The 18,156-nt window shown below is 36.7% G+C and overlaps 1 protein-coding gene across 1 annotated transcript in view; it reads left to right on the forward strand.

Annotated features, from left to right (window-relative positions):
• The window catches only part of LOC127436304 (WW domain-containing oxidoreductase-like), a 378,771-nt gene that overhangs the window by 100,550 nt on the left and 260,065 nt on the right, over positions 1-18,156 (forward strand). The gene's annotated exons all lie outside the window — the stretch shown is intronic.

Below are 18,156 nucleotides of genomic sequence, written 5' to 3' on the forward strand. Positions count from 1 at the left end.
TGCCACTGCCCTCTGCCAAAAAAAACTGTTGATCTTTTGTTAGAGCATGTTGTCCACTTGCATGGAATTCCACAGGACATTGTCTCAGATCGGGGGCCCCAGTTCACATCACGATTCTGGAAGGCTTTCTGTAGACTCCTGGGTGCATCAGTTAGTCTCTCATCGGGATTCCACTTGCAGTCCAATGGGCAGACAGAGTGGATAAACCAAGACCTGGAGACCACTCTGAGGTGCATGCCTCTAACCATCCCACCACCTGGAGCAGCCAACTCTTATGGGCCGAATATGCCCATAAAACCCTCAGAGGTGCCTCTACAGGTATGTCACCTTTCGAGATCCAATTTGGCTTTCTATCTTCTCTGTTTCCAGAACAGGAACCCAGGTTGGGAGTTCCTGCAGCTGACCATTTTGTTCGACAATGTCGTGAAACCTGGAGAAGAGTCCGATCAGCCCTGCTGAAGCCCCCCCGATGTCAACAACTACAGGCCAATTGATGACGTTGGCAAACACTAGCCTTTCACCCTGGGCAGAGGGTCTGGTTGCCTACTTGGGATCTTCCCCTGCGGGTGAGGTCTCGTAAATTAGCTCCCTGGTATATTTGTCCTTTCAAGGTTGCTCGTAGGATCAACCCTGTGGCCTACAGACTCCAGCTACCACAAAATATGAGGATTCACCCCACCTTTCATGTCTCCCAGCTTAAGCCAGTTTTCTACAGCCCCTTGATGCCAGTCACCAAACCTCCTCCTCCCCACCTCATCGAGGGTCATCAAGCCTACTCTGTCCATTGCCTTCTTGATTCCCATCTGGCTCATGGTAGAAAACAGTATCTGGTTGAGTGGAAGGGTACAGACCAGATGAATGGTCCTGGGTCCCAGCCTGGGATGTTCTTGATAATGGATTAATTCAGGACTTTCATAGACGCCGACCTGGTCGTCCCGGAGGGAACGTCCTGGGACGTTCTTAGAGGAGGGGGTCCTGTGAGGTCTCTGGTTTGTTTTTTTCCCAACCACCAGATGTCCCCAGAGAGTTTACCTCTCAGCCCTGGAATCTTCCAGGCTTCTTTGGGATTAATTGTGCCATTTGATTCACCTGTGTTTCATTAGATTGTGTATTTAAGAACTGCTTTCTCCTCTCTTCAGTGCTCAGTCTTGAAATCTATCTCCGTAATCACACTTATGGTATTGTTACAGACTTTTATGCCTAACATTTTCTGCTCAGTTACTGTTACTTTAACTTTGCTCAGCGTATGGACTGTTTTTGTTCACTTTGATCATTTTTGAGACATTTTGTGTGTTGGATTTTTGGATTCTTATTTGATTCTTGTCACCTCCAGTGGCTTAGTACTTAGTGTCTCAGACTTCAAACACAGAGATCTGGGTTCGATTCCCGTCAAGAACCATCGTCATAACACAAATCAACATTTCAAATATTCCTTTGGAAAGTAGTCATGTAATAATGAGGATTCAGATGGTCATTTTTGCTAAATAAACGCTAACGCTAACTGGAGGTTGAGTTCAGCTGTTTCTGGAGACTCAGCAGTCTCTTTCTACTCGCATACACTTAAAATAAATTACTACTGAGTATACTTAAGCAAATTGCAATGGTATAAAATTATGTAAAATCTACTTCATGACATAAGATTGATTAAAGTGAGTAAATTTAACTTAAACATTTCAGTTAATACAGTAACTTTTACTTACAAATCTTATGTACAGTACATTTAGTCAAATTTAAATGAACATTTTATTGCAACATTTCATATTTTGAACTTTCCTTATTAACACATTTAGTCATGTACAACATGACATAGAGAAAGCCTTCCACAAGGAATCTTATAGTCTATTGGACAACATCAACTTGCATTACAGGTTATAGAAACAAGATCCAGAGCTGTGCACGCAGACCTCAACACTTGCTGCGCAAAACACTATGTTTTATCATGAACAGGTAATTTTGAGTAGAAAATGAACTTCAGACTTCACAAAACAAGTAACCAAACGTAACGGCAAAATCAACAACAAAAACAAAGTAAATAAAATGGCAAACTGTAAAACCATGCAAGCTCATTTATTATTCAAACACCAGCTTCGAAAAGTTAAGTAAAATGTACTTATTTAATTTACCTGTGAAACTGACTAAAAATAGCAAATATGGCAAGGTTTTTTACTTTAAAATGTATATATGTATGATTACACAGTGTAAAGATAAACAATTACGAATAATATTTACTTATAAGCTAAAGGATACATTTTAGCATGTTTATTTTATATTTATTTTAATTAATATTTTCAAGTTCACACTTAAACTAACTTATTCAATATAGAAAGTTCATACTCTTTTCTGCTATATTTACTTCACTACAAAATATTTTTTTTTCATTGTAGCTTTGGTAAGTGGTTGTGTAATAAGCCAGATAACCTATAGTCTGATTAAGAAAGGGAGTTAGAAAGTAATTCAGAAAAGACTGGAGTTTAATATATAAGGAGAAATGGTTGTAAGAAAACAGAGAGAGAGAGAGAGAGAGAAACTTTAGAACATAACAGCTTTCTTCTACTTCAATTTAAAAGAACTCCTTACATTTTTTTTTAATGGTTTTTAATAATAATAAAAAAAAAGAAATAAAAAAAATCATTTTATGTATTTATAATAATTAACGCCATTAATTAATGCTGCTTATACTCTTGTGTGAGTTTCAAGGAGCAAAGTTGCAGTGAAGCTCAGAGCTCTTTGGCCCGTCAGCTGCTCTATGCTGTTTGCACACTCAGCGTTTAACATTAAAGTTCACCACAGAAAGCTTGTGTCTCCTCTCGTCCTGTGTCCTTGAAGAGATGTGAGCTTCTCATAAAATTCTTCAATAGTTTTGTCCATATATGCACTCTCTCCCTCTTTCTTTTTCCTCTGAAACGCGTCCATCTGTCTAATTGTTCACCTCCGCTGCTTTAATGCTTTTACATGGCTTCTCCCTCCTGTTTCCAGGCAATAAACTTTATTTTCTTCAAGAGGCTTTAATCTGCACAGGAAAGCAGGCATCCAGCTTGTGCACCCCATTTTGGACGTGCTCCAGTATTTCTGTTCTTTCTATTAATTCTCTGCATTGTTCCAGACTTTATAAAACATCATGCTGTTCACTCAGCACTTAACCCCGCTTTTAACCCCGGGCAAAGCAACGTTTCACACTTGTAATTTTAAAAGGGGGTTAGCACCGCTTTTTACCCGGGGTCATGAAACCCTGCTCTGGAGCAGTTTTCATTCTCTGTCTGAGGGAAACCATCGAACAGTGATGGCAAACACGATAACTGCCGTGATGAAGAAACAGTATTCCATGTTTTCATGGCATATTTCAGAAGACGAAAGACAAGCAGAGCTGATTTGTTGAGCGACATTTCTACACAAGAGCAGCTCCACTGACAGGTTGCGTGTCCGTCGTAAGCTGTATTCGTCCAATCATGTTACTGACACCGCAAATATGCAAATAAGAACATTAACCTGGGGTTTATGAATGTACAGTGTGAAAAATTGGAACATGAATACCCAGAATTACTTATTAACCCAGGGGTAAATTATGTACAGTGTGAAACATGAAACAGTATAACCCAGGATTCCGTTTACACAAGGTTTATAATGACCCAGGATTAATGTTTTCAAGTGTGAAAAGCTCTATAGTTGAATATTTGTCAAGTGATCATGCAAAATGTAAATGGCTGCATATTATGATTTTGATGTGAACTTGATGTGTTTTTTAAAAAATTTTTATATAGTCATCGATATATCGAAAATTGGCCAGAATATAAATCTACAGTATATATTAGAGCTGTCAGTCAATCAGTATTTAATTGCATTATTTTTTCATCGTTAATTGTAATTAATCGCAGATTTTGAAAGTGCTGAAATTTGACTCGATATAGGCTATACTAATCTTCTTGTCAAAATACATTTAGAAAACAGCATTTAACAGAAATGTACAGCTCTAATATATACTGTATTATTAACCCTCAGAGACTCAGAATAGCAAAATTGCAATGTTTGTTTACAGAAATTAAACAATACTTTTGTTTGTATTAAAAATGGTAAAAAAAAAAAATAAGAAAAATAAGAATATACACATAACAGTAGCTAAAACTCTAAACTTTATCACCAACAACAAACAAACCATTTTTGGGGGGGGGGAATGTCACATGCTTGCTAAAGTCACACAACAGTCACCTCAAAACAAAATGTGCCTAAAAATCAAGTTTTTCACAAAGACTGCTATGCTTTCTGAAGTCACATAGAATTCACCGCAAAACAAAATATGCTTAAATATCGTGATTTTTATAATAATCAGTGGCTTCATATGATCAAGGAGGAAACACAATGACAGAGGAAAAAAAAAAGAAAATCTATCATCAATCTTTATACTTTGTCTCTGAAGGTTAAATAATAAATGCATTCATACATCTGAATATACAAAATAAATCTTGCAGATATATTTTTCATTTCAAAAGTATTGTTGTAGTCCTGAGTATAAACAGTAGTTGTAAATCTAAATATATTGAGATATTTTCAAATATACATGCAAATCCTGAATATATGTTTGTAATTCTATATATATATATATATATATATATAAATATGTAATGGTTAAATGTATCTATTGATCTGAATGTACAAAATAAATCCTGTATAACTACACATATAATTAATAATTAAAAATACACATATTTAATCCAAATGGGTACTTATATTCTTCAGTATACACTTGAAAATCGGATTATATAAACATATATCTGAATATGTAAATGTAAGTCCCAAATATATAATTATAAATCAGATCCAGGTCCTAGATATTTATCCAAATATATACATGCAAATTCTGAATATATAGTTGTAATTATATGTATAGATATATACACTATCATTCAAAGGTTTAGGGTCACTTACTCATTCTTTATTTTATTTTATTTTTTTTCACATTTTAGAATGATAGTAAAGTCATCACAACTATGTAATAATAGAAATGGAAATATGGGAATTATGTTGTGACTAAAAAAAACCCAAAATAAATAAAAACTATGTTATATTTTAAGCTGGCATTTTCTCAACCAGCTTCTTGAGGTATCACCCTGAGATGCTTTTTAAACAGTACTGAAGGAGTTCCCATCTATGTTGGGCACTTATTGGCTGCTTTTCTTTATTATTTGGTCCAAGTCATCCATTTCAATTTCAATATTTTTTTTTTTTAATAAAATTTTAGTTTTATAATGAAATAAATTAATATGGTGGCACAATTATATTTTTGTCTACAAAACTTATTTCAAACATTTAAACATACGCCTTCAGATCAAAAGATTTTTAAGATCATGAGAAACATTTCAGTCAAGTGACCCCAAACTTTTGAATGGTAGTGTGTGTGTATATATATATATGTATGTTAGGGCTGTCAATCGAATTAATTAAAATATTTAATTAAATTATTTACATGGTATGCCAATGAATTAATCACATACATAAATATTTGCTGAGAAAGCCCCTCAAATAACAATAGTTCAATATATAATGGTTAAATAATTATACATTTATATTTAAATATTTATAAATAGATTTTGCTCTTATGGAAAGAAATTGGTACTTTTATTCACCAAAGTGGCATTCAACTGATCACAATGTATAGTCAGGACATTAATAACACTCTTTTCCAATTATCTGTTGTCCAATGTCTGTGTTTCTTTGCCCACTCTAACCCTTAATTTTTGTTTTTCTGTTTCAAAAGTGGCTTTTTCTTTGCAATTTTTCCCATAAGGCCTGCACCCCTGAGTCTTCTCTTTACTGTTGTACATGAAACTGGTGTTGAGCAGGTAGAATTCAATGAAGCTGTCAGCTGAGGACATGTGAGGTGTCTATTTCTCAAACTAGAGACTCTGATGTACTTATCCTCTTGTTTAGTTGTACATCTGGTCTTCCACATCTCTTTCTGTCCTTGTTAGAGCCAGTTGTTCTTTGTCTTTGAGACTGTAGTGTACACCTTTGTATGATATCTTCAGTTATTTTTTTGTGCAATTTCAAGCATTGTATAGCCTTCATTCCTCAAAACAATGATTGACTCATGAGTTTCTAGAGAAAGCTGTTTCTTTTTTGCCAGTTTTGATCTAATATTGACCTTAAGACATGCCAGTCTATTGCATACTGTGGTAACTCAAAAACAAACACAAAGACAATGTTAAGCTTCATTTAACAAACCAAATAACATTCAACTGTTTTTGATATAATGGCAAGTGATTTTCTAGTACCAAATGATCAATTTAGCATGATTACTCAAGGATAAGGTGTTGGAGTGATGGCTGCTGGAAATGAGGTCTGTCAAGATTTGATCAAAAATTACTTTTTTCAAATAGTGATGGTGCTGTTTTTTTACATCAGTAATGTCCTGACTATACTTTGTGATCAGTTAAATGCCACTTTGGTGAATTAAAGTACCAATTTCCTTCCGAAACAGCAAAATCTGTACATTATTCCAAACTTTTGGCCGCCAATGTGTGTGTGTGTGTGTGTGTGTGTGTGTGTGTGTATATATACAGTATATATATATACACACACACAGTTGCAATCAAAATTATTCAACCCCCACCCCCCCCAAGACAGTAAGGATTTACAAAGGTAAGCTTTTCTGATGACCCAGAATTTTTTAACTTTACATCTATATCAGTTGAGTGACACATTCAGAGTCATAGTGTGAATATATAAACTAATATTTCTAAATAGCAGGATTTTTTTTAAAATACAGCCATGCCATAATTATTCAACCCCTATTGCATATAGCTGTTTCTTAAATATGTAAGGCTACACAAGTAATTGTTTTAAAACAAAATTAAGTCATCAATCTGCAATGGCACTTATTTAAGTTTGAAAATTTAAGTTTAGCATTGTATGCAAAAATGTATTTCTGTGCAAAAAATGCAATTAAAAATAATCTGTCTCAAAAGCTAATAGAAGAGATTATTTCAGTACACAAGAAAGGTCATGGCTAAAAGTACATTTCCAAAGTACTTCAATTTCCAATAGACAAAGTTGGCAGCACCATTCATACATTTTTTAAATATGGTACAACAGCAACCTTCTTGGGGTGTGGAAGAAAGCAAAAATTCATCAAGGGAAATGTTGACTTGAATATTCAAGAAGTAATTAGGAAAGACCTGTGGAGTCCTGGAAGAAGGTTTTATAGACGTATGACACTAAACTGAAAATGAGTTTTAGACCCATGGGTCAGCAGTACGTCTGGAGTAAGATGACAAGGTGATGACAAGAACGACACTATCCCCACAGTCAAGCATGGAGGTGGGTCAGTCCTGTTATGGGGTGTTTTACGGCTGCAGGAAATGGCTATCCTGACTATGTGACTGACACCATGGATTCTTTCAGGAATCAGGCCATTTTGGATGAAAAATGTGATGCCTTCAGTATGTAAATTGAAGCTCGGTGATCACTGGACTTTCCAGCAAGACAGTAACACCAAGGATACATCCAAGTTGTCCAAAATCTGGTTCAGGGATAGGTCGTGGAATGTCCTTAAATGGCCCTTTCAGTCCATCATTAAAATTCCATTGCAAACCTTTGTTGGGATTTCAAGGAAGCAGTGGCAGCACAGAAACCAAAGAATGTCAATGAGCTGGAAGCTTTTGATCATGAAAAATGTGTAAAAATTCTAATAGAGGTGTCTAAAGCCTGAGAACATTTACCTGAAACATTTATTTGCTGTTATTAAGGATAAACGATGCTCCACAAATGATTGACTTTGGGGGGTTGAATATTTTTGACATGACATTTGTGGAGAGAATTAGTTATTTTTTTATTTTAAAATTTGGGTAAACTGAACTCTTTGTTCTCAAAATCGCTCAAATGTGTATTAAAAACTTACTTTGACTGTTTACTGAGATTTTAGTTGATGTGTTTTAATTCACATCACCAGAATGTATTGCTGGTCAGGGGAGTTGAATAATTTTGATTGCAACTGTGTATATATATATATATAATAAAAATAATAATACAGATAATTAAAATACATTACAATATTTTAGCACACAAGTTAAGCATTAAAAAAGACAATACAAAAAGTTGCTTTAGAATGCAATATATTGTTTATTTCCATGTTATTGAACATAGGCCTACAGTTCACAGCAATCCATTTTGAAATTGAATTCGTCAATCAGTCCAAGATTTATTATAAGGGCTTGTCTAAGGACGTGTCAATGTTCACATGCGTCAGACGGATGCTTTTGGATTGTCTTGGTTGCATTGCATCACAAAAATACAGTTTTTAGGTCGCTGTGTCAAGTTAAACAAAGTTTGAAACTTAGAAAATCACGTCTTGAGATCCCTGACTTCGGATTTGCGCTTCATCAAGCTGTGTTTGTACAAAGAATGTGTTCTCATCTTGTGTGTGTTTTTTTTATTTTTTTTAATCATATAACAGGGGAATACAAATATATAAATCATGTGCAGCTTAATATACATATACATCATACAATATACTTCTGACTTACAATTATGAATCTCTATCAATAATCTTTTTCAACAGCAAAGATGTCTGATCAGCTTTTCTATTGTTCTTTAAAGAATGGAAAGAATCATAAAAAATCTTAAGGTCATTGTAGAAGAGACTAATATTTGGTACATTTGACATAAACTTTGCTTTGTGTATGTGATATTTCCCAAACAAAGCAAAAACTTTAATTGTGTTGTCAATCTCCAATAAACCACTATCATATTCCAAAAACAAGACCATTGAATCAGTTATTTTAATAATTTTGTGAAAAATCTCAAAAACAATTAAAGAGATTTGAGACCAAAATGATTTTGTATGCCTACATTTAAAAAAATAAGTGTAAGATTGTTTCTGCTTCCTCTTTGCAGAAACAACAAAATGGTGAAATATCACCCTTAAATTTGCTAATAAAGGCATTGCAGGGGTAATATCGATTTATTATTTTAAATGGGATTTCTTTAATTTTGTTAGGAATTACATATTTATTAACATCTAACCTCAAATTCTGAACGAAAAGAGACGGATAATCACATCTCCATTTCATAACAGCGCTAGGAGGGAGACTATTATCTTTGTTAATATCTTTCTAATAAATACATTATTATTATTTTTTTTCTCTGATATCAATGCCCCCAACCATGAGAGTTCTCATCTTGTGTTGTCTGCTCTCTGTTAGTGTGGTTTGTTCTCTGTATAAGCTGTGCATTGCCTTTACAGAAAGTTTCGCTTACTGCCCCCTGGAGAAAACAGGTGGAACTCCATGCTTGAATTGCTCATATATATACATCAATCAGCCACAACATTAAAACCACCTGCCTAATATTGTGTAGGTACCCCTTGTGCTGCCAAAACAGCACCAACCCACATCTCAGAATAGCATTCTGAGATTATATTCTTCTCACCACAATTGTACAGAGCGGTTATCTGAGTTACCATAGACTTTGTTAGTTCGAACAAGTCTGGTCATTCTCTGTTGACCTCTCTCATCAACAAGGTATTTCCATCTGCATCACTGGATGTTTTTTGTTTCTGGCACCATTCGGAGTAAATTCTAAAGACTGTTATGTGTGAAAATCCCGGGAGATCAGCAGTTACAGAAATAATCAAACCAGCACCTCTGGCAGCAATAATCATGCCACATTCCAAATCACTGAGATCACATTTTTTCCCCATTCTGATGGTTGATGTGAACATTAATTGAAGCTCCTGACCCTTATCTGCATGATTTTATGCACTGCACTGCTGCCACACGATTGGCTGATTAGATCATCGCATGGATGATTGTTGGGATTTTTAATGACCACAGAGAGTCAGGACCTTGGTTTAACGTCTCATCCAAATGATGGTATTTCCCAGTAGAACATTGCCCAGAGCACTGCCTCTGCCAGCCTGCCTTCTTCCCATAGTGTATCCTGCTGCCATCTCTTCCCCAGGTATACGACACACATGCACCTGGCCATCCACGTGATCTAAAAGAAAACGTGATTCATCAGACCAGGCCACCTTCTTCCATTGCTCCATGGTCCAGTTCTGACACTCACGTGCCCATTGTAGTTGCTTTCAGCGGTGGACAGGGGTCAGCATGGGCACTCTGACCAGTCTGTTACCATACAGCCCCATACGCAGCAAGCTGTGATGGACTGTGTGTTGTGACACCTTTCTATCATGGCCAGCATGAAATTTTTCAGCATTCTGTGCTACAGTAGCTCTTCTGTGGGATCGGACCAGACGGGTTAGCCTTTGCTCCCCACACGCATCAATGAGCCTTGGGTGCCCATGACCCTGCCGCCAGTTCACCGGTTGTCCTTCCTTGGACCACTTTTGGTAGGTACTAACCACTGCATACAGAAAACACCCCACAAGACCTGCCGTTTTGGAGATGCTCTGACCCAGTCGTCTAGTCATCGAAATTTGGCCCTTGTCAAAGTCGCACAGATCCTAACGCTTTCCCATTTTTCCTGCTTCTAGCACATGAAATTCAAGAACTGACTGTTCACTTGCTGCCTAACATATCCCACCCTTTGACAGGTGCCATTGTAATGAGATAATAAACGTTATTCACTTCACCTGTCAGTGGTTTTAATGTTGTGGCTGATCGGTGTATGTATGTGTGTGTGTATATATATATATATATATATATAACTCAGCAAAAAAGGAACGTCCTCTCACTTTCAACTGCTTTTATTTTCAGCAAACTTAATTTGTAAATATTTGTATGAACATAAAAAGATTCCACATCTAAGACATAAACTGAACAAGTTTCACAGACTTGTGACTAACAGAAATGGAATGTGTTCCTGAACAAAGGAGGGGTCAAAATCAAAAGTAACAGTCAGTATCTGGTGTGGCCACCAGCTGCATTAAATACTGCAGTGCATCTCCTCCTCATGGACTGCACAAGATTTGCCAGTTCTTGCTGTGAGATGTTACCCCACTCTTCCTCCAAGGCACTTGCAAGTTCCTGGACATTTCTGGGGGGAATGGCCCTAGCCCTCACCCTCCAATCCAATAGGTCCCAGACGTGCTCAATGGGATTGAGATCCGGGCTCTTCACTGGCCATGGCAAAACACTGACATTCCTGTCATTGGAGGAAATCACACACGGAATGAGCAGTATGGCTGGTGGCATTGTCATGCTGGAGGGTCGTGTCAGGATGAGCCTGCAGGAAGGGTACCACATGAGGGAGGAGGATGTCTTCCCTGTTACGCACAGCGTTGAGATTGTCTTCAATGACAACAAGCTCAGTCCGATGATGCTGTGACACACTGCCCCAGACCATGATGGACCCTCCACCTCCAAATTGATCCCGCTCCAGAGTACAGGCCTCGGTGTAACGCTCATTCCTTCTATGATAAACACGACCATCACCCCTGGTGAGACAAAACCGCGACTTGTCAGTGAAGAGCACTTTTTGCCAGTCCTGTCTGGCCCAGCGTAGGTGGGTTTGTGCCCATAGGTGACGATGTTGCCGGTGATGTCTGGTAAGGACCTGCCTTACAACAGGCCTACAAGCCCTCAGTCCAGCCTCTCTCAGCCTATTGCGGACAGTCTGAGCACTGATGGAGGGATTGTGCGTTCCTGGTGTAACTTGGGCAGTTGTTGTTGCTATCCTGTACCTGTCCCGCAGGTGTGATATTCAGATTGTGATATGCAGGTGTTGTTACACTTGGTCTGCCACTGCGAGGATGATCAGCTGTCCTTCCTGTCTCCCTGTAGCGCTGTCTTAGGTGCTGTCTCACAGTACGGACGTTGCAATTTATTGCCCTGGTCACATCTGCTGTCCTCATGCCTCCATGCAGCATGCCTAAGGCACTTTCACGCAGATGAGCAGGGACCCTGGGCATCTTTCTTTTGGTGTTTTTCAGAGTCAGTAGAAAGGACTCTTTAGTGTCCTAAGTTTTTATAACTGTGACCTTAATTGCCTACCATCTGTAAGCTGTTAGTGTCTTAACGACCGTTCCACAGGTGCATGTTCATTAATTGTTTATGGTTCATTGAACAAGCATGGAAAACATTGTATAAACCCTTTACAATAAAGATCTGTAAAGTTATTTGGATTTTTACAAAATTATCTTTAAAATACAGTGTCCTGAAAAAGGGACGTTTCTTGTTTTGCTGAGTTTACACAGTATATATATATATATATATATATATATACTGTATATATAAATATATGCAAACGTAAAACCTTAATATAAAGTTGTGAATCCGAATATATTTTTATGTAAATCTGAATATATAGGCCTACATGTAAATCCTAAATATACTGTTAATCTTAATATATGCAGTTTATGGATCCAAATACATAAATACAAATCCTGAATATGTAGCCGAAAATCCAAATATAATGCTATATGTCTATGTGAGTGTAAATCCTACCATAAATATACTGTTATAAATTTGAACAAAGTAATATATCAAATATAAATGCAAATCCTGTTTGTAAATATAAATGTTTAAATGTAACAAAAATTTTACAAAATTTCTGATAAGTTTTGCTCCAATCTGTACTGCTCTTGAAATGATGAATGATAAATTATGTGCCATCTATATCTACACAAAAGAGTGATTCACTGCCAGAGGTAATATCCCACACCACTGAAACTTTCTGCCTTATATTTGTATGATGTTTTCAGCCCCAGCCATGTTTGTTTGTGGACTGTACCCATATGAGTATTGTTTCTGTGTCTTTATACTGCCTGATTACCATCATGCCATATCACATGACTGAAGAATGGATCCATTCCAACTGTAATGGGAAAACATATTTGTCTCTGTGACTGTTCACTTAGGGGACCCCCAATGCTGTGTCAAATTTAGTCCTTCCTGGTCTTGCGTCCTGTCTCTCTGGCTTTTTCTCATCCGGCGTGTGATAAATCTAAAGCTGAGGAAAAACCCTCTTGAGCGCTTGTGCCTACGCTTTAAAAAATAAACCTGTTTGTTGCATCTCCATCATACATTTATCAAATCATATCCGAGCAGCATCGCAGCTTCCACGGGCTCCCGCAAAACCAATTTATCTCCTCCTAAACGGGGCTGTAGCTAAATGCCGAGCATGTGTCGTCAGTCACCGAAGCGTCCTGGAATTCTCTCACTTCCTGTGTCCACGTTATATCCTACTTGTTTTTACTGCTTAGTAATGCTTTATAGACTATAAACTACATATATAAAAGATTTTGATTCTACTGGAAGGCTTAAAATATGTTGAGAGGCCTTTTTCCTCTTTAAACTGGGGAGTCAGTTAAATCGGAACCATTTTCTGGTATCAGTACCTCAATTTTCTTGAGTGTGTTGGGGAAATATTTATCCCCTGAAGAAAATGTAGGTTTAACAATACCGTGGATTCAAGAATGTCATGTGACACATCTGGCATTTGCTAACTTGTAATTTGTCTGTATTTGTCTGCAATCATCTATCCTCCATATGTTATGTATGATGGATTCCTCTAAATCCCAGATGTGAGAGAACAATGCTATGAAACAGACACCAAACATGATGAATGGATGACAGAATGTCAGTTGGAGTAGCGTTACCTGAAATACACAACAAAGATAGACTTTGATGACACTGTTTTATTACTTTTAGCTGGAAAAGTTACAGACCTTATTGAAGACATTGAGGGGGCAATTCACTAAACAGCTGCGCCACAAAAATATGTGCCTTTTTCACTAACCACCAAAACCCAGATTCATACTTGCTGGTATAACATTGTGCCATGCAGAGCCATTTGTTGTTTTTTCAGTGCAAAAAATCCTCCTTTCGATGTAAATTAGGCTTATTATAGAAAATATTATGAACTTTGCACCTTATTCACAAAAGTCAGTGATATTTGCCAGCCTTAATTAATGTTAAACCAATTTTTATTTAATGCTTGTGATGTTTTTTTATATATACAGTTTCTATTAATAATGACAGCAGTAACTCATTACAAAACATTGACTGTGTTTGTGCCGTTGCCTGATTAAGGCCCTATGCAATCCGTTTATTTTTGTTTGTTTTGTTTTTTGTCTAAATTCTATTTAATTTTTTCCATATTTCATGTTTTCCATTTAATTAGGTTTTATCACCAGTAGGTTGTCTAATCAAGTTAATTGATAGAACTTAATCAAAAGCAAAACTATTAGTTTTCAACATAAAATTGACTTTTTTTATTATTTTATAAAGTGCTTCCATTCATCCTCATGGCATAATCAAAACTAGGGCTTTGAATCGATTACCATTTTTTTAACTGATTAATCACACAATTTTCTGTGATTAATCGTGATTAATCATGGTACATGATACATTAAAACAAACATTAATATATATATATATATATATAATCATAAATATATTTGCTTTATACTTTGTCTCAAAGAACTTGCAAGAAATTGGTTAGTCATCACTTTTTTAATTATTTAAATATGAACATGTTAAAATGTTCAGTTTAAAAAATATATATATTTTTAGGTTAATTCATCACAAATTTTTTACAGGTATAAATCTTTGACACGAGTATTTGTATACATGCCATAAAATCAGTGGACATGCTGTAATTAAAAGTTGGGCAAAATTTTCTAGTGTTTTCCAGTGGACTTTAAAAAAAATAATAGGATCAAATTGGCAGATTTAATTCATATCTAGCTTTATTGACACGATAAACTTTAATGCACATTGTCAATAAATTATTAGACACTATACATACAGAAATAAAACAAATTGAATGCTAAAGTTTAATTTTTATGAAGTTTAAAATCTCAAAATGTTTATTTTTTCTGGCTGTTGTTCAGTCTCTCTCACGCAGTTTCGTTTTTGACAGTGGTTCCGATGAAAGTTAATGAGTGTTTTCGGGAAATGCGAAGTGAGACAGCAGCTTGCCCGTATCTCTCCTACACCTGGCTCACCACTTGTAGGTTTCATATGGCGAGAAAAAAACCAAAAAAAACATAGACCCACCAACTAGTCGACTATTTTTCTGGACGATTAATAAAAACGAGTTGTTGTGGAAGCCCGAATACAAATGCATGGAGAGGCAACTATACAGTGTAGTGGAAATGTGTTTAAGTTGTTTATGCAAATGTTGCAGATTCAGTATCAGGTGGGGGCCACCTGGACAATTACTAACTGGACAATTAGTAAGAAAACCTTTGTTGTACCCTTAAGCAGGGCACTTAACCTCGGGTTGCTCCTTGGGGACTGCAGCTGTAATTAGTGTACTGTAAGAATCTGTCTAGTAGATGATAAGTGACCAAGTGTGTATGTTTTTAATAACTTCAGCTAATGGGTAACAGTAGGCTGTTAATTCTTTGTTTGTTGGTGAGAGACAGAAAACGAGCGAGTTGAGGGCATGGCCAGATCGTGGTCCTGCAAAGCCCCTGACTTTTTTGGCAATGCACATTTTCCATTTATTTCTTTGGTGTTTTCTGTACATCTTTTAGTTGAGATTTTTGCATCATTATTTGAATGAGCTATCACTTTGTTGCTCAGTGGGGTTTTTTCTGGTTTAATCGACTTCATATTTACCTGCCCCTAAATGTCACGTAAAAAAGTGAACCTTGTTTGGTCAATCAGACAGTCTCTTCCTGTCTATTTGGGTGGTTCTTGGCTAGAATAAGTTGCAAAGTGAACCAGACTTTATTCCAATAGTCAAACGTCTGGCTCTGCTAGACTACCTTGTGTCAGACTGGTACTGTCTATTAACCAACAGCACAGAACATCAAAACTACCTGTTTTGGTTTGATATCTGTCCAGATCATTTAGTCATCAGTCTTCACATCTGTCGTCTTGTATTTCCTAGCATCTGTTATATCCTGTCTCCCAGTTTTTACACAGCGTACACCTGCCAAATATGGATACCGGAGCCTGACACTCAATAACTCACACAACTGCTGCCACATCACTCTCCCAGTAATCAGTCTAACTGGACGCTGATCTTTCCTCATCTGCTGTGTACACTAGAAAGGAGCCCTAAGGTGCATACTGTACTGTTCAGCACTTATCAGTCATATTTAAAATATTTATAGGGTATTTATATTTCATGCTAGCCTATATTATTTAAATAATTACATTTGCATTTGTCCATATTTCATCATGCTAAGACAGGTTTACTTGAAACCAAGGGCTTAAGGGTTTGGCTGGTTAACATTGCCCAGTTAGCTCCTGTTGGTAGATGCAATAACTGCACTATTCTGGGGGCAAAAAGCATCTTTCTCCATTGACGGCCAGTCCGAAGTAGCCAAATACTCTCACGGTATAAACCGTTTTACTAGTAACACATAAATAGCAAATGTTATAGTAGATGCTTTGCTGGTGACCAATTTTAGACCATATTTCCACCTGGTAGTAAGATGCTTTTTGGGTGATCCGATCACTTGTGGTCAGTCCTAAATACAGGTTTAAACAGGGTCTAAAACGTTTTGTGATCGGATAAAATATATATATATATATATATATATATATATATATATATATATATATATATATATATATATATATATATACACACACACATGCATCTGTGGACTGGAGTCATCAGATAGCTAAAAATGTTGTGGTGGGCAATTTGTTGTGTCAACAGAAACTTCCACATTTAATATTATATTAATGGTCTTTAATAACCAAGTGTCCTAATTTTTGTTACCTCTAGATATTAGTCAAGCCCCATTGGGCAGTAATAATCTGATGTAAAGTGATGTTGGACAGTTATTGTATATCTTGCAGTTTGCAATCGAGGGCGTATGACAAGACTAGACATGATTGCTCTGAAGTCTTTATAGTGCAGTAGCCATCTAGAATCGTCTACGGCACTAATTGCGCAGAGGCTGATTAGCAATTGTAAGTGGTTTGTAGATGTGCTGTTGATAGGAGAAGTGCTGATGGGGTGGTTTTCATGTTAACCTGGTGGTGCACTGTACATGCCATAATTAAATTGCCCCATGTCTCCTAACCCCACTGTAATATTAGCAGAGTTTATACAGTCATTCATCAAATATTCCCTCATCAGAGATGCCGTACAGGACTAGCGGAACCTGCTAACTTAGCACACAGCTGTTTGCGGTGAGAAGGAAACGCTGAGAAAAGTCAAAGAAATAGACCTGAAATTTTCTTTTTAAACTTATAGATTGGCTAGCTTACTGATAAAAAAGAAGTTGTGGTTACCATAATTCTGAAATTACAACTATATAATTTAGCATTTGCACTGCTAACTTTGTAGTATTAGTAAACATATAGTGGAAGGCAATTTACAATATATATATATATATATATATATATATATATATATATATATATATATATATATATACATACATATATATTTATATCAGAGTTTCCTTTAGCCATTAAAATATCCAAATGTCCGACCATTGTTGGACACCATGCCCAGTGAAAATATTAACATGAAGCATTTGCAACCTCTTTCTGTCTCCTAGAGATGAATGTAGTTTGGTGTGAAAAGTGCGAATCAATCCCAGAACAACAGCAATGGACCTTGTGAATATGCTGAAAGGCTGCTCAGCAAGGAAGATGCCAATGCTCCAAAACCACCATAAAAAAGCCAGATTACAGTGCACATAGGGACAAAGATCTTACTTTTTGGAGAAATGTCCTCTGGTCTCATGAAACAAAAATTGAACTTTTTGTCCATAATGACCATCGTTATGTTTGGAGGAAAAAGGGTGAGGCTTGCAAGCCTTAGAACACCATCCCAACCATGAAGCATGGGGGTGGTAGCATCATGTTGTGGGGGTACTTTGCTGCAGGAGAGACTGGTGCACTTCACAAAATAGATGGAATCATGAGGAAGGAAAATTATGAGGATATATTGAAGCAACATCTCATGACATCAGCCATGAAGTTAAAGCTCGGACGAAAATGGGTCTTCCAAAGGAACAATGACCCCAAGCATACCTCTAAAGTTGTGGCAAAATGGCTTGAGGACAACAAAGTCAAGGTGTTGGAGTGGCCATCACAAAGCCCTGACCTCAATCCAATAGAAAATTTGTGGGCAGAACTGAAAAAGCGTGTGCGAGCAATGAGGCCTACAAACCTGACTCAGACTTCTGTCTGGAGGAATGGGCCAAAATTCCAGCAACTTATTGTGATAAGCTTGTGGAAGGCTACCCAAAACATTTGACCCAAGTTAAACAATTTAAAGGCA

The sequence above is a fragment of the Myxocyprinus asiaticus genome, chromosome 46 (genome assembly GCF_019703515.2).
Source record: "Myxocyprinus asiaticus isolate MX2 ecotype Aquarium Trade chromosome 46, UBuf_Myxa_2, whole genome shotgun sequence".
Taxonomy (NCBI): Eukaryota; Metazoa; Chordata; class Actinopteri; order Cypriniformes; family Catostomidae; genus Myxocyprinus; species Myxocyprinus asiaticus.